General features: G+C 45.4%; 1 pseudogene; it reads left to right on the top strand.

The window, feature by feature from the left end:
* Positions 1-16,133: 16,133 nt before the first annotated feature.
* LOC109254938 (60S ribosomal protein L31-like) lies at positions 16,134-16,500 on the top strand (annotated as a pseudogene).
* Positions 16,501-16,795: the final 295 nt, after the last annotated feature.

The following is a 16,795-nucleotide window of genomic DNA, read 5'->3' as shown; positions in this document are numbered from 1 at the left end:
TCTGCAGGCCTCGGAGGAGCGGTGTGTATCAGCCTCGCCATTCCCTTGCTGGAGGGACAGCATTTAGGCTCACCGATGAAAGAAAGAATTATAGGATTTGAGCTGATACAATTGCATCTGTCATGTACCAGCTGGTTTTCAAGATAGTAAGAACAGCTATAGAGCTTGCTCATTTTAGGTACATCTACTGTGTCCTAACCCATTTCTCTTAGTGGTGACCCATTTTTAACGACTGTAGTTTTCCCTCGTTCTTCTCTGAAGTATTTATTCACAGCCTGTGGCCAGTTCTGGCTTGCAGTAGTCGGAAAGTGGGTCTGGGGAAGGTGGATGAGCCCTCTGACACAGTGGAGGAGGTCACTGGTCACTGGTCCTGGCTCTTCACAAGATAATATAATGAATTTTATTAAGGTCAAAGGCAGAGGCACCTGGGTGGCTCAGTCGGTTGAGTGTCCAACTTCGGCTCAGATCATGTTCTCACTGTTTGTGAGTTCGAGCCCCACGTTGGGCTCTTGCTGACAGCTCAGAGCCTGGAGCCTGCTTCTGATTCTGTGTCTCCCTTTCTCTCTGCTCCTCCCCTGCTGGCACTCTGTCTCTCTCTCTCAAAAATAAATAAACAATAAAAAAAATTTTTAAGTTAAAAAAAAAATTTTTTTTTTAACGATTAAAGGGCAATCACCACTCATGTGCTTCATTTACAAGGATTTTGTAAGGAGTCAGCAGAACCTTCCTTAGGGGGTCCTCTGGTCCAGCTTTCCACCAAGTGCAATTATTGTCCGTGACATGGCTAATATAATAACTGCCCAGCCTTTGTGTAAACACAGCTCCACTGCTGAGAGGGCAGCCCAGATTTTTACCCCTGGAAAAATTTTCCTGAGGAAATTGTCCAATAAAATCAATTATTTCTCTTTTAAAAACATTTCTGTGGGCAGTGGGTAGATATTTTTAAGTTTAGGATTTGGGCCATATGGAGTGAAATATTTAGAAATGTTTAGAGCTGTTTTGTTCCTTATGAAAACGAGATTGAGAATAACCTAAGAGAAAATATAACACCACTGGCTTTCCCATTCATAAACACGTTCTGCTTGGCACCTCCTTCTCTGACATTCTGTGAGGCGAGGGCGCCTGTAGTTGAAATTTCATTTGCATGTTATCCCACCGGGATAGGAAATTATTTCTCCTTGGCCAACTCTTATCATGCAGATTGCTCTAAAATCAGATTACAGTTGTTTGTTTTGATTGATTAGTTAGTGCTGCCTTTTAAAAAAAAAAAATCACTCATATCTTATCAGTGAGAAGAAAGCTGAGAAAGCAATTACAAGACTTACTTGTGGGTTTCTGAGAGTGTTTTAACAAGAAGCTCCACAGAAAGAACTTCTATATAAAGGTGAGACAGAAACAAACTTCTTTCAAATCATGAGTAAATCTGTCAAATCTGCCAAATAACCCAAGGGGCCAAGAATTTAATTAAATCCAATTAAGTTGTCCTGTGCAGCAGTGAGCACCCATTAAATGCCAGATGATTCCAAGAGCTGCATAGGACAGAGGATAAATAGAACTTGGAAGTTCACACTCAAGATGCACAAAGCAGCCTGACCCTCTACACCAACACCATCACCCCAACCATGGAAGCTCTTTGATGTGTGACCTCATGTTCCGGCCAAGTGTCACAGGATACTTACAGGGGTAAGAGAAATGGGACTTAACTCTGGGGAGATACTATGCATGCTCCAGGCTTTGGGACCAGACATTCTGGAGTGAGTCCCAGCTCAGCACTTACTAGTTTCATGACCTTGAAAACGTTTTTTTAACCTGTTTCCTCATCTACCACAAGACAATACTACTATTCTTGCTGGCTCTTGGGGAATTATAGATACTATATGTAAAGAACAGTGTGTCGCCCCCTGTAGCCTGTGCCAGCTTTGGGGTCTGGGTTTGTTTTCTCCGCACAGCCGCAGACCTGGTAGCCGGGCACACAACTTCCTACAGTTCCTAAGTTTATTCTGCTGGAAGGTGACCTTGGAGGATCTGCGCCAAGACAAGCTGCGGAGGCCCTACGTTTTTTAGCACGGGCTGCGGCTCTGCAGAGGGGCTGATCCGGGGCACGCGGCTGGGGCCCACGCTGCGCCGACAGACGTCGCGGAGAAGGCGGGTGAGAGCAGGCGAGGGAAGAAAATCCGGGATAATGTGTTTAATTTGATCCGTTCCCTGGAGTCATTAAAATGCATCCTCCCCTGGACTCTAAAATTCTTGAGCTGAAATAATCAGTCCAACAGGCTTTTTGCTGGAGATAATGCGAGCACAGCTCGCGATGCGTCGGAAAGCTCAGGCCTGTTGAAATACTGCCCTCTTGTGTCGCGCGGCGGGCACAGCCTCTTCTTGGGATCCGCTCAGCCGCCCTGCCTCTCAGTGGATAGCTTCCAAGCTGAAGCTAAATGCGAGGGAGACCCCAAATGATCCAGCTAATGTGTAGGTAGGAATGGGGGTGCCAGGAGTCCAATTCCTTATTCACGTGATGGAGAATCTCTGTCGTTCATTTTCAAGGGGTCCCCAAACGAATTCTGAAGTAATTACTGGCCTCTACTATATCTCAACAAGGGAAAAGAAAAGTACTTAAGAGACTAGACCAACCTCCACACAGGAACACCCTGTCTCCTTCCCTATCTGTCTCTCTCCTCCGTTTTCTTCATTCATCCCTTCCATTAATTGAGTGACTTCTAAGAGAGTTAGAACTTTCAAAATGAAAATGGGTAAGAAAATAAAATATTTAGAACGAGCGCTATCACATTGCAAACACTAATAGTAGCTATACTTAGTCATTATTATATCTTTTTCTAAGTCTCAGGCTTTGCCTTGAGTCCTACAAATGCAGCTGGGGAACATAAAAATGACCCCTCCCTCCCATGAAACATACATCCACAAATTCTGGGCTTCACCCTATTTGGGGTTGTATCCACACTGGATGGGAAAAAAAGTAATGTTTCCAATGTCTAATAAAAAAAAAAAATTTCCAAAACAAAACAATTCATGATAGCTCAAGACCCACTAGAAAAATATTAGTGCCATTTCTGTCAAACAGAGCCAGGATTTTCACAGGTAAAAGTGTCTGTATGCCTTGGGGAGCTCTTTTTCTCTTCTCAAACGTCTCCATGAAATATAATTCCCCTCCTTCAAATTCCAATGCTTATCCACATTTTTAGCTAAAGGGAAAAATTAATCTTTACATAGGCAGAATATGGAGCTGAGTGGTTTGAATCATGTTTTTCTTACTCTGGTTGAAATGATGTTCCTCTGTTTTATAGAATTAGAGTCTCCAGGAGCCCTCTGCTAAAATACGCATGCCCCTGCACACATTGCCTCATTCATGATTAGTCATTAGCGGTCACTATGAGATTGATTTGTTAAATCCTTCCCAACTTGATGGCTAAAACCAGAGAGGCTCAGAATTGAGTACACTTTTAAGAAGAGTATTTTCTCATCATAATAATAAATGCTCATTGTAGAAAACTCTAATGAGGAAAATTACCCCCGGCATGAGATAACTAATCTGAACATTTGATTCTCCTATCCAGCTAAATAATTATACATCTTGAGACCTAAATAAATGGATGCAAACTCCATTCCACAACTTGAAGAAATCCCCCAGATTTCTGCAGACAGATGAGGAGTTGGCTTTTACATAGTCAGTCCTTAGTTCCAGATTCTCCCTCCAAAAATGCTATCTCCACTCTTTACCAGATCTACCCCCACCCCAACGCACACATGCACACACACAACCCCGCTCACATGAGACACTTGTGCCTGGGGTAAGCTGAAGACGAGGGACAAGAAGTATGTATTGCAGCAAGCAGCTTCAAATGAGGCATTTCCAGGCCTTTCTTACAGTGTCCATTGGCCATTCCTTCTGCCAGAGAATTCCCACCAGCCACTATTTGCCCTGCTGTCCTCGGTCCGGGAATACCTCCCTTGCCCTCTTTCTTTGCTCCTGGCCTCATGCAGAGCACTGTAGCCACTTCCTGCTCTTGTTTAGGCTCCTGCCCCCTCTCCAACCCCTGAGTCTTCTCTTCTAACTCAAGGGCTTACATCAAGTTCCTTTTTTTTTTTTTTTGAGAGAGAGAGTACACGTGCGGGCACGCGCGCGCACACACGGAGGAGGGGCAAAGAAAGGAGAGCCAAAATCCCAAGTAGACTCTCACTGTCAGTGCAGAGCCCGACGCAGGCCGAACTCCCAAACCATGAGATCATGACCCAAGCCGAAGTCGGACACTTAACCAACTGAGCCACCAGGGGCCCCACATCAAGTTATTTTCTAAAGCAAGAGTAGTGTACCCCCTGGAAGAAACATTATTGCCAATCATTAAAATAATGAAATGTCTACCCCTATTACGTTTTTTAATACTGTGGATAGGATGTGAGTTTGTATCCTTTTAAAAATACAGGATATTGTGAGCATTTCACCATGTCAAAAATTACTCAAAAACTTACATATCGCATAACATGTCATCATCAGGATGAGTTAGTGTTCCAGAGGAAGGGTTGGGTGAGGAGCATGAAGGATCTGAGAAGGATCACGTGCTTCGGTGGGCACAGGAGGACTGGCGCTATTTATTGGGGGCCGTGACGTTCCCATCTCCCTTGGGGAAGGAAGCAACACATTATCAAGAAGGGTGCAGATACAGGAAACACCCTTGGAACATTCCATGATTTAGCTTAGGTTTGGTTCTGTTAAAGAGTGGGGCAGGGGCGCCTGAGTGGCACAGTCGGTTAAGTGTCTGACTCTTGATTTAGGCTAGGGTCATGATCTTAGAGTCATGGGAACAAGCCCCGTGTCATGCTCTGCGCTGGGCATGGAGCCTGCTGAATATTGTCTCTCTCTCCCTTTACCAGCCCCTCCCCCACCCCCTCCCACACACATGCATGTCCTTTCTCTCTCTCTCTCTCTCTAAAAAAAAAAACCAACGGGGCAAACACCCTCAGCATAGCTTTTGTTGAGACACTAGAACCGTTCCACATTCTTAAGTAACAGAGAAATGCAGACAGGTGATATTTAAACACTGGTAAACTGTGTGATTGAAGCAAGGGGTGGGAAGAATAGTAAATCCAACTTCTTTAAGGTGATAGTACATCAAGTATTAACTATGTTAACGTACCACATAGCACACACCATTGGAAATAAACACAACTAAGATAAAAATCTGGAAAAGGTGATGCTTACTTGTTTTTTAGTAACTTTTTAGTATTAGAAACTTCACATGAGTAGGGTGCCTCCTGAGTATGTATTTATGTAACAGTACCTAGAGGCGTTCTTTAACTCCAACCTTTATGAAGATAACAAAAAGACTGGGCCTATATTGGCCCTTGCAAGAAATTAGACCCATTTCTAATTTACTGTATAAACAACTCACTACAGTGTGTCCTGCTCACCTGTTCTGCCTCTTTCATTAAGACTTCCTGGGAACCTACCCAGCATGAACAAGGCTTCACAGAGGTTCACCTGTGTTGTATCTCAGACAGCTCTTGACCCCGCCACTGAGTCTGGAATGTACACCTGCTTCCAGGCCCTGGGAAAATTACAGATATTTCAGAAATGTTTTCTTTTGTACTTGATTTAGTCATATTCTTTGAACAATTCCTATAAAAGATTACAAAAAAAAAAAAAAAAAAAAAAACCTTAAAAATTCTTCTTGGTCTGACCCTTGGAAAAAAACCCTGACTTGCTTCATTTACCATCCTCAGGCATCCTCTCCTTGGCCCTGTCCCCTGTTCTTCTGCTTTGTGTCATTTCTGATACAGACCCTCCCTGAGGTTCTGTGTTATGTCTCTTGGCCAGTTTTGAATTCAGTGCTTGGTCTATCCCTGGATTCCTAAGCTTTCGCGCTGGAGCTTGCTTTTAGACCCCCTAGCTTCACATCTCCAAGCCACAGGCCAGCCCTTTGCCTTTGCCCTACTATTTTGGTTACCTATCTCCACCTAAAAAGTCATCTCAAGACTTCATAGCCCAAGACAGCACTACCATTTATTGTTCAAGATTCTGCAATCTCAGCAGGCTGTGTAGGCATAGCTTGCCTCCGTTCCATGTGCAGCCAGTTGGGGTAGGTTGACTGGAGTTGGAGTGTCCACTTTGAAGACGGCTTACTCCAATAGTTGGCAAGTTGGTCTTGGCTGGCAGCTGAGACCCACTGAGACTAACAGCCAGGGGCTTCAGTTCTCCATGTGGACTCTCCAGATGGCAGCGTTGGGCTTCTCATGGCATGGCCACCCTAGAGTAGTTGAACTTCTTTTATGGAAACTGGTTTCCTCCAGAAAGCAAAGTGGAAGTTGCCCATGAGATACCTGGAGGCAGCACTTTGTAGCAGGGAGAGCACTGGGCTGAAGAGTCATGACCCAGCGCTCCCACCCATGTGTTGGGCTCCCCAGGCAGCTCACAACCTCGGAGACTTTCTCATATACACAATACTGGGAAGTGGGTTTGGGAAATGAGATGAAACCATCTTCACCATCGATTCTAATGTTCCTAAATCTAATCCAAGTTAAGAAGTAAATGGATAGCCATGGAAGATCACTGTTTAACCCCACTAAAAATAGTTATTTAGCATCTACCTTCGACAATTCTGGGTCACTACAAAAGAGAGGAGTTTGAGTATTCATTGGCAGGCACAAATAGGTAACAAAAAGTTAGCAAAAATATGAAGAAAGGCACTGGATGACTGACCATCAATGGTTCACTGCAAATAAATAGTCTAGGAAATATATTCTGAGTGCTTCAGTAATGTGATAGCTCTCTGAAGGTTAAGATGGTTTTGGAGGTGAGACCCATTCTAACATCATTCTCTTTTCAATATGTAAGGCAAAGGAAGGAAATATGAGGATTTGGGGTTCAGCATCAGGGTAGCAAGAGAGGTTCAGCTCCAAGGCTAGCAAGAGACATATTCCGGGTTATGGGAGTATACGCTTCTGCAGAGAACATCACACATTGCACCTGCAGCCGTGTACCTTGAGAAACGCCACATTGAAAGCAGATGTCAATGGAGAAAGGAACTTCCCAGAACTATTCTATTCTTCCCCTTCATCCTGAAGCCACAGAATATAAAACCTGTGTTTTGTGGGTGGCATATGGAGACATGCTTCTTTTGCTATGCCTAACATAGCACTGAACAACAACTGCAATGCACAGAGAAGCTGGAGGTTTGCCCGCCAAAACCCCGCCACCACCTCTTGTGTTACCTCATCATTTAAATCACATCAGTGGGGAAGACAACCCCAAGCTCAATCTATTGACAGGATTGACTATGGCACTCTGAGTTTAATCTAAGAAGGAACGTCTAGAGGGCCATCTGAGCTTGAGTCTTGTCAAATGTTAGTGACGTGCAGAGGTTTTATAAAGATCAGATGAGAAAGCGCGGGTGGGTCATCAGGCCTAACATGGCGCCTGGCCCGTAGCAAATGCTCATGAATGGTTTTGCAACTGTGTACTGAATTCAACACTCTCTCAGGTGTGGCCCAGCTTCAGTTCGATAAAAATGGGGTAGGAGAAAGCCAAACCTAAGCTGGGTCTAGAGAGTCAAGCTATTAAGGAGTCAGGTCCAGTGGAAAAGGCCTATCTCTTCAGGTTGCTCTGACTACCCGCCTCCCAGCCACCTGCACCTGCTGCAGGCTCACAAGACCCTGGGGCCCTTCGGGGCAGCGAATGGACCTTCATTGGCTCTGAGACAAGGCAGCGTCACAGGAGAAGTCTTGGTCCTCCCACGAGGACTTAGTCCCATGGGAGGGGACGAGACACCACAGAAAGGACCCAGAGCCTGGCTCTGACACCAACCAGCTGTGAGGCCAAGCAAGCACATTCCCCTTACTTCTCCGAGCCTCATTTCCCTCACCTCTAACAGCGCAGTTGGAAGTGAAAGAGGAGGCGGGTGTTGGACTACATGATCTCTAGGGACCCTTCAGCTTTAAACATTCTCCAGGTTGGGGCACCTGGGTGGCACAGTCGATTAAGTGTCTGACTCTTCATCTCGGCTCAGGTTATGATCTCATGGTTTGAGTTCAAGCCCTGCATTGGGCTCTGCACTGATGTTGCAGAGGCTGCTTGAGATTCTGTGTCTCCCTCTCTCTGCCCCTCCCCGACCTGTGCTCCCTCTCTCTCTCTCCCTGTCTCTTAAAAAAAAAAAAATAAGTCGACTCCAGATTTCCAAACTTTTCAGTTTTAGTTTGGCCTAAATGCTGAGTTGATGTAAATCATGCTTCCCCAGTTGAAATACAAGGCGCACCTGTGTCTTCTTTCTCACAGACAAATGCGTGGTTGACAAATTTGTTCTTGTCATCTTTTTAAATGAAAGATTAAAAACCTTGATTAAAGTCACACCAAAAGCAGGTGAGAGAATTCAGATCTTCTAACTACAAGTGCATGCTCTTTCAAATCCTATTTCTATGATTTCTGTAATCAAGGGGGCAATCTTACGAGGACTCATGAAACTGAATTTGGAAAGGTAGAGTACTGAGGAATGCTGAAAAAAGCATCTGATGTCTTCCAATAGATAATTTCACTCATATGTGAAATTTAGGAAACAAAACAGATGAATATAAGGGAAGGGAAGCAAAAATAATACAAAAACAGAGAGGGAGATAAGCCATAAGAGACTCTTAAATACAGAGAACAAACTGAGGGTTACTGGCGGGTGTTGGGTGGGGGGAAGGGCTAAAGGGGTGAGGGGCATTATGGAGGGCACTTGTTGGGATGAGCACTGGGTGTTACATGTAAGTGATGAATTACTAAATTCTAGTTCTGAAATTATTATTACACTATATGTTAATCAACTTGGATTTAAATTTTAAAAAATAAAATGTCCGACTATAAAAAAAAAAAAAGGATCTGATGTCTTCTGATCTCCCATCTTAATTCTACCAGAACCTAAGGAAGATGGAGGGGCTGCCCCCTCACTAACGACCCCCCACAACACAGACATAAGGGCAGATCAGGCGAGGACGTGGGGCGGTGGTAGGCAGAGTGGGCTGACCCTTCGAATGACAGGCCCGCTATAGGGCTCTTAAAGAAATGGCCCCAGAAGTGTCTTTCTTATTGGGAACTTTTCCTCACTGTTGCTTCTCCAAAGCAAATGTTAAGTATTTCCAGCCAAGGTTTTTCTGCTGTTTCAGCGTAAGAACCTTTTGAACATGCCCCCAGCACCACCAGCTCACGTGTGTGTTTCCTCCCCAAAACTTGCAGTAATGACATGATTAGCTCACCAGAGCCTATTCCTTCAAATCTCTGTCCTTCACAGGTTTTGCTGCCAAAATCTATTATGTGAATAATCTGTTTTTGTTATTGTTTTGTTTTCCCTTTTCTAGTAATTTCAGGGGTTACTGATGCTTAAAAGGATGAAGGGCTTAAAAGAATAAAATAAGTTTTAAAGAACCCTTTTTAAATGGCTTTTTATCTTTTTGTTTACACTTTATACATGCTGATTGTGGAAGATTTAGAAAATATAATAAAGCATATGGAAAAGAATTACTTGCCTATCAACCCCACCACCATGAGAGACATCACTATTGACAATGTAATTTTTTCGTGTGGGATCAATCCTTACTTTTTGGAAACACGATTTTTTTTCCCACCTAGCAGCATATGATGAAGCACATTTTCTGGCAACAATTAAGCATATACCCAGCTCTTGGACCTGAGTCAGAATGCCACCTTTACAGCATTATTTTTAAAAAATAATAATAAATAATAGTTTTTGGATAACAGAAAATTCAAAAAGAAACAATCTAACAATATAACAATTTTTTTGCCAAGTTAAATATGGCTTGTACATTTTATTAATAAAAGTGATATTAAACATGGCTTTTGAATGATTTGGGAGGGAACATTTTTGTTATCTTTCTATTTTTTGCTTTCGAATGGTTCCATTTGGCCAGTTTGCAAGTAAATGTAATTAAAACTAGTTTTTACAATGTTCCCCAGATCTCAGAGGTTTAACATAGTGAAAATTTATTCGGGCTCATGCAATGTTCAGTAAAGTCTGGGCAACTCCCTTCCTTGGCTCTATTACAAGCAGTGACTCAGGGATATGTGATCTTTCCATTTAGTAGCTTTACCATCTGGAACACGAGACCATGTGAAGAAGGAAGAGTGGAGAGAGTGGGGGGGATCATACCGTGTTTTGTTCAACCTGGAAGTAGAGTACATCTTCCTTCCCACATCTTATTGGCTGATAGCCTGTCACATGATCTGCACCTACCTGTGAGGGACTCTGGGAAATGTAGTCTAAAAAAAAGAAACAGGTAAACCCCTAACAGACTACTTAGAGGGCCACTTACAAATGAACTGTTCTTTGTGTTTCCACCTTAACACCATTTGTTGTTTTGGCCATTTAAAGAGCTGTTCATTGTACAACCAATTGGATTCCATAATCCAGGTCTCTCCTCGATGGCTAAAATAGCCACAGTACAGTAAATGGAAACATATACTCACTCTCTCTCTCTCGTTGCTATCGGCAACTGCGCTAACAGCATAGTTGATTTGGGTATATTAATAATAGATCCTTATAATAAGCATAGCTCTATGTCAGACTGTGCTGTGTGCTTTACTTCCATGCATTATCTCAATTGATCTTCACAAAATTATATGAGGCAGTCACTAATTATTATTCTCATTTTACAGTTACAGAAATGAAACTTAAGTGACACAACTTGCTCAAAGTCAAACCATGACAGGGTTCAAGCCCATCTGGCTCTGAAACCTGGGTTCTTAACTCCCGAGCTGTACCGGCCCCGTTTCGGAAAGACGCTGCCGCTGCCAGAGTGAGCAGGAAAGAAGCTCTGTGGGGAAGGAACGCTCTGGCTTTCCTGACCTTACTCCTTACTGTCACCGTGGTTCTAAGCTCAGTGGGCTGCCCTCTGATCCTCCAGCACTCCTGCCACACACGACCTAGACTGAAGCTGCGTATGGCCCACTTTCCACTGTCCCCCAGGATGATGTTCTCACAGTTCTGCTCTGCCTCAACACTAGCTCTGTTTCCAACCTGGCCTACCGAGTGACCGTGATGTGCAGCATGGCTCTAAAGCACAGCGCATTACATTAGTCGGAGCCCCAGTTGCTCACATTTGATATGTTGCCATATGCTGTCTTTAAATGTTTGCCTGTTGCCAGCTCTTATCTCCCCTAGTAGAGGGTGAGCCTGAGACTAAAGCCATGTGTTTCCCCAGCACTTAGCACAGTAGAGGCACAGCGGAGGCAACTGAGAAACTTGGGCCGATTTGGGGAGGGCAGCCCTCATATCACCCCCATACCTCGGTTTCCTCCTCCACAACTTCAGGGGCTTGTGCAGGAAAAGATCTACGGGCTCACCCAGCCCTATAGCTCTGCGTATCACCGGGCACTGCTCTTCAAGGGCATGCTGTCCAAAAGTTTTGTAAATTTTTCCTGCAAAGCCAAAGTCACCAAATGGTCACAGGGTGAGTATAATCACACAGTCACCAGCTAACCTTTCCAAACACACGCGACCATAACTGAGTTATAAAGAAAATTGCATTTTAAAGTGACAAAAAGCCATTATTACAAAATGACTAATAATGCAGCAAAGAGCCGTGAAGTGATTCTTGCCCAAGTCATTAATCAATTGATGCACTTTGAAGAGAAGCTTCCTTATGCACGTTGGTAGTCATTTATTCAAATCAAGTAAATATTGTCCACGTTGTCCACTGAGAAAGTACAGGGTGATTTATTAAGGAACTGAGCAGATCAAATTTCTTGGAGAAACTTCACAATGAAGGAGTCTTTCAAAAAAATGTTTTCAGGCATCTGGCAGGCTCTACGGGCTTCGTGCTCTATGTGCTCATCTTTGGGCCTCACTGGGTTCTATCTGATGCTCTAATGCAGTGAAGGTCAAGGCGACCTTCAGTTGTCTAATGGGTTAGTTGCTCTCAGGCATGAGGACAATACCATTCAAGAGGCAAGAGCTTCTAACAGAGACGCTGACTCACATTGTTATTTTCTTTCAAGTCAAATGCCTTGCCTCCCTTTCTGGTGTATCAAATAGGTGGTTACTTTCCAGAATCAAATGCCTCAAACTTGGGTGCTAATAATGTTTTGTTTGCACCTGGTAGCATCTCCTAGCAGGGTGTGCTACTCCAGGCTTATTCTACAGCTGCTATTGCTACACAAGGAAAGGAGGGATGGAGGAAGGAGAGTTCGAGGAACTGCAACCAATGATCTTTTACCACTTGGAAGGAAGGGCTCAAAACAACCACAAACGTGAGGCTACGGGAAAATTATAACGAGTGACCCACTTTATCATTAGTCAGCATATAATAACAGCTGGAGGACAGAGCAACCTGTGGGGGCCAGGTTGGAACAAAATTTAGAGCAGGTTATAGCTACCCAATGGCAAAACATCCAGTAAATTCAGGTACATATTTTTAAGCACATCTTTTAAGTGCATGTAAGCAGCTGAATTTATTTCCTTTCATAGGGGCTATGCCAACTACCTAGAAACACTGCCTGGCACTTCTCACAGGAGTTTTGTGATCCGATTTTGCAAACTGGCTTCAAGTGCAGACACACAGAGACTCGGAAACACACACACGGACACACAGTTAGAAATCTTCCCTTTTTGCTGTGTCCTTCAAACACCTCCAGGATCCTCTGACCCCTCATGAGGAATAGTTCTAAGTCCTCTCCAGGTGTGGAAGAGTTTGTCCCCTTCCTTTAGAAGAAATGATGGCAACCAGAAGGGACGATCCCCATAGGCAAGGTCTCACCCCATCCCACCTTTCATTCCTGTCCTAATTTAATACTGTTCGCAAATAAAAAAAAATGAATGATTTTAGGACTGGCTTCATTGTTGAAGGAGTGCTTTGTATAAATGTTGCATTACAATCTGTCCTTCTTGCCAGTGCTCACGGAGAGTCCATGAGTGTGTGTCAGCACAAACTCTCCCTCCCAAAGCTCACCGAGCTCACCCATTTCTCCCCATCTCCACTCTTTCCCCAGCAGGACTGTAACTGTACGAGTCTGCCGATCCCGGGCCCCACTCTGTGCCTCCATCCTCTCTGCTCCCAGCCACAGTGTGCTCTGAGAAGCCCTCACCCCGCCTTCAGCTGGTTCCCAGTGCTCTTAGACCAAGTCCAGTCTTCAGTGTGGACTGCAAAATCCTACCTCTGCTGACCTCCTTCACCTCGTTTCCGTCCGCTGCCCCACGCTGCTCACTCAGCAAAGAGAGCAGGCTCTTCCAGGTCCTTGGGGGCAGGTCCTGGTCTCCCCTCGGCCTTTGCCTGGGCCTTTGCCTGGCCTCTCTCCCACCTTCCCCCACCCCCATCTTGCCCCCACTCCTCTTTTGAGCCTGCATTTAAATGTTACATCCTCGGGGAAGCCTTCCTTCTCCCCACGCCAAGTTGGGAGCCCTCTTTTATTTTCTCATGACACATGCTACCTCTCCCTCGGGGCCTTCCTCAGCTGTAACTGAGTACTCATTGGCTCCCATACTGAACAGAATGCTTGTCAGTGCAGCTGAACAGCCCAGGGCCTGGAGGCGGACTGCACAACTCAGACCTCAGTTCTGCCATTCACTCGTGTCCTGGGTAAATCTCATCGCCTCTCTGGGCTTCCATTTCTGCATCCGCCTGATGGGGTTAGCCGTAGCAGCTGTGTCACTGGGTGACTTTGGACGTTGGATGAGACAGCAAGTGGCCTGTGCCTGGGATGTAGTGAGCACTCAGTAAATATTAAGAAAACCTTAGTAAGTACCCAAAACGTGTTCGCTGAAAGCATGATGCTTTTCATGCAAAATGGGGATAACAGCATCTGCCCTGCCAACCACTCAAGATGGATTTACGATGAAGTGAAGGGCTGAGTGTGAAAAGGCTCTGCACACATGGAGTCCTGCCATCGCCACATACACTTTCCAGACTTAAGCCTTACCTGGCCTGGCCAAAGCAAGGACTGTGTAAACACAGTCTCCCGGGGTCTAGCTGACAGTCTAGCACTTTATCCCCTGGGGAAAATCTTAGCCCTTAGCAAATAAACAGACCTTGAAGTTTCCCTTCAGGGGAACGGGTACTATTTAAAGCTCTGCAACAGTGGAATGCTAATGTCCAGCAACAGCAGGAGCAGTGAAGTGTGCTGGGATGCATGAGATAGGCCCTAATTAATCAACTACTCCCAACCCTGTCCACAGTCAATGCATTTTCTCTAATTTAGTTCAGTGCCATGTGGAAGTGTATATTCCTGCTATGAATAGAGCTCTAGAGGTACACGGGTTCTGGGTTGGAAGGCATCTGAGGACCACTGAACTCAAAAGCCTGTTCATGCACATCCACGATTCTCCCCTCCATACGTGGCCAAGCCACAAGCCCCAACCTTCCTGGATGGGTCCCTTAGCACAAGGAGGGGGCAGGCCCCAGGCCCAGCTAGTGTGGAGACAGCTCCTGGTCGACCTGCCCAGTGGGACTCTGAGGCAAGGGAAGAGAGCCCAGTGTAACTCAAGGTTCACGGTGGGAACCAAGAAAGGACACTGAGGCCAGGGAGAAAGGGGTCAGGATTCTAACAAGTAGGAAACAGTGAAGCCAGGTACCGAGATGAGGTGACATGATATAAACAGAGCCCTCCCACTACACTACCAGCAAGCATTCTTCCTAGACACATGGGTGCTGGGGTGAAGTCACAAGGCAGGTTAAAGTCTGCAGGGGAACAAACCAACCCCAAACAATGAGAAAGGAAGGAGGAAATGAAGTGTCATCCAATGATACTGAATGAGGTACTGGATTGGGAGTCGGGAACCCTGCTTTCCAGTTCTGACCCTGCCCCTCGCACCCTCGGGTAAATGACATGATCAGAATGGAGCCATTCTGTAGTCATCACATCCCCAATATGATAGGCACTCGGTGAACATGGTGCGAGGGTTAAGGTTGGTGGAGTTACAACCTTCCATTCTGATCCAGGGGGTTCACACACAGCTGCCCCCAGACCCCAGGCATCTTAGAAGATGAGGAGTTGCCAAGCCAGCCGTGTGATAAGTCAGTGTTCTCCAGCGTAAACATCCAATAGGGAGGAAGACTTCTAACAGGAAATGGCAAAAGATCTTCCTAGCAGGATTTCTTTTTCACAAATCTCCCCAGGGGCACCTGGGTGGCTTAGTCAGTTAAGCGTCCGACTTCAGCTCAGGTCATGATCTCACGGTTCCTGAGTTCGAGCCCCACGTTATGCTCTAAACTGACAACGTTGAACCTGCTTGGGATTCTCTCTCTCCCTCTCTCTCTCTGCCCCTCCCCAGCTCATGTGCACATGTGCTCTCTCTCTCTCTCAAAATAAATAAATAAACTTAAAAAAAATTTTTTTTCAAAATCTCCCAAGAATCATTCTAAATGTGAAACCCACTTGATCATTTCACTGGAACTGTGCCTCTCAGAGCTCTGCCTTCAGCCCTTCACTGTGTTGTGCAGAGGCCACACCTGCCCTGGGCTTCTCCTGGCCAAAGGCAAAGCAGAGCAGGGACACCGAGGCAGGTCTGTTCCAGGGAGATACAGGCTCCTCTGACAGCTGACTTTGACTGGGGACTCCCAACAGCCTTGCCAGACTTCCTTCAACTGCACAGGGATCTAGGATGCCTCCACCCAACTTTCCCTTCCCCTCCCCCACTGGCACGAGACCTGTGCCTCAGAATGACTCTCACAGTCTCCTCTGGTCCCCTCTCACCTTCCCCTCAGGCATATCCCTAATAAATCTTTCTCATTTCATCCCATCTCAGTGCCCAATTCTTGGAGGGCCCCAACCAGCACCACTAGTAACCATCTCCTAACTAGTTGAATGAATAATTGACTGTTTCTCACTTCAGTGAAAGCCATCAGGCCAGTCTGTGTGAAAATGTTTTCAAAAGATTTCCTCAGGGGCACCTGGGTGGCTCAGTCAGTTACACATCTGACTTCAGCTCAGGTCATGATCTCAGAGCTCGTGAGTTTGAGCCCCACATCGGGCTCTGTGCTGACAGCTCAGAGCCTGGAGCCTGCTTCAGATTCTGTGTCTCCTTCTCTCTCTGCCCCTTCCTCACTCACGCTCACTCTCTCAAAAATAAGTACACATTAAAAAAAAAAATTTTTTTTTTAATTGTTGAAGTGAGCTTTCCAACCTGGGCCCAGCAGAAAGAATGGCTCCCACAAGGAAGGGTGGCGAGAAGGGCTATTCTCCCATCAGCGAGGTAGTGACCAGAGAATTCACTATCAACATTCACAAGCACGTCCATGGGGTGGGTTTCAAGAACCATGGCCCTCATGCATTGAAAGAGATCGAGAAACTTGCCATAAAGGAGATGGGAAGTCCAGATGTGCGCATTGACACAAGGCTCAACAAAGCTGTCTGGGCCAAAGGAATAAGGAATGTTCCATACCTGACTCATGTGCAGTTGTCCATAACGAGGAAGCAGATGCACCGGACAGGCTCTATACGTTGTTAACTGTGTACCTGTCACCATTGTGAAAAATCTACAGGCAACATGGATGAGAACTAGCTGCTGATTGGCAAATAAAGAGGAAACTATCAAACCTGAAGAGAGAAGAATGTTTACAGAAGACATGGGCCTGAGTAGTCCTCACCAAACATCCTGCTTATTAGGAAGGAGGGGTGCCAGGACTCTACTAAGCCAAGAGCCACTTATTTTTTTTTATTTTTTTAATGTTTATTATTTTGAGAGAGAGACAGAACGTGAGCAGGGGAGGGGCAGAGAGAGAGGGAGACACAGAACTTGAAGCAGCCTCCAGGCCCCAAGCTGTCAGCACAGAGCCTGACGTGGGGCTCAAACTCACAGGTGGA

The sequence above is a fragment of the Panthera pardus genome, unplaced genomic scaffold, assembly GCF_024362965.1.
Source record: "Panthera pardus isolate Hobbes unplaced genomic scaffold, ASM2436296v1 HiC_scaffold_24, whole genome shotgun sequence".
In the NCBI taxonomy this organism is placed as follows: Eukaryota; Metazoa; Chordata; class Mammalia; order Carnivora; family Felidae; genus Panthera; species Panthera pardus.
Note: the sequence above shows the minus strand (reverse complement) of the source record. Positions and strands in the feature narration are given on the sequence as shown.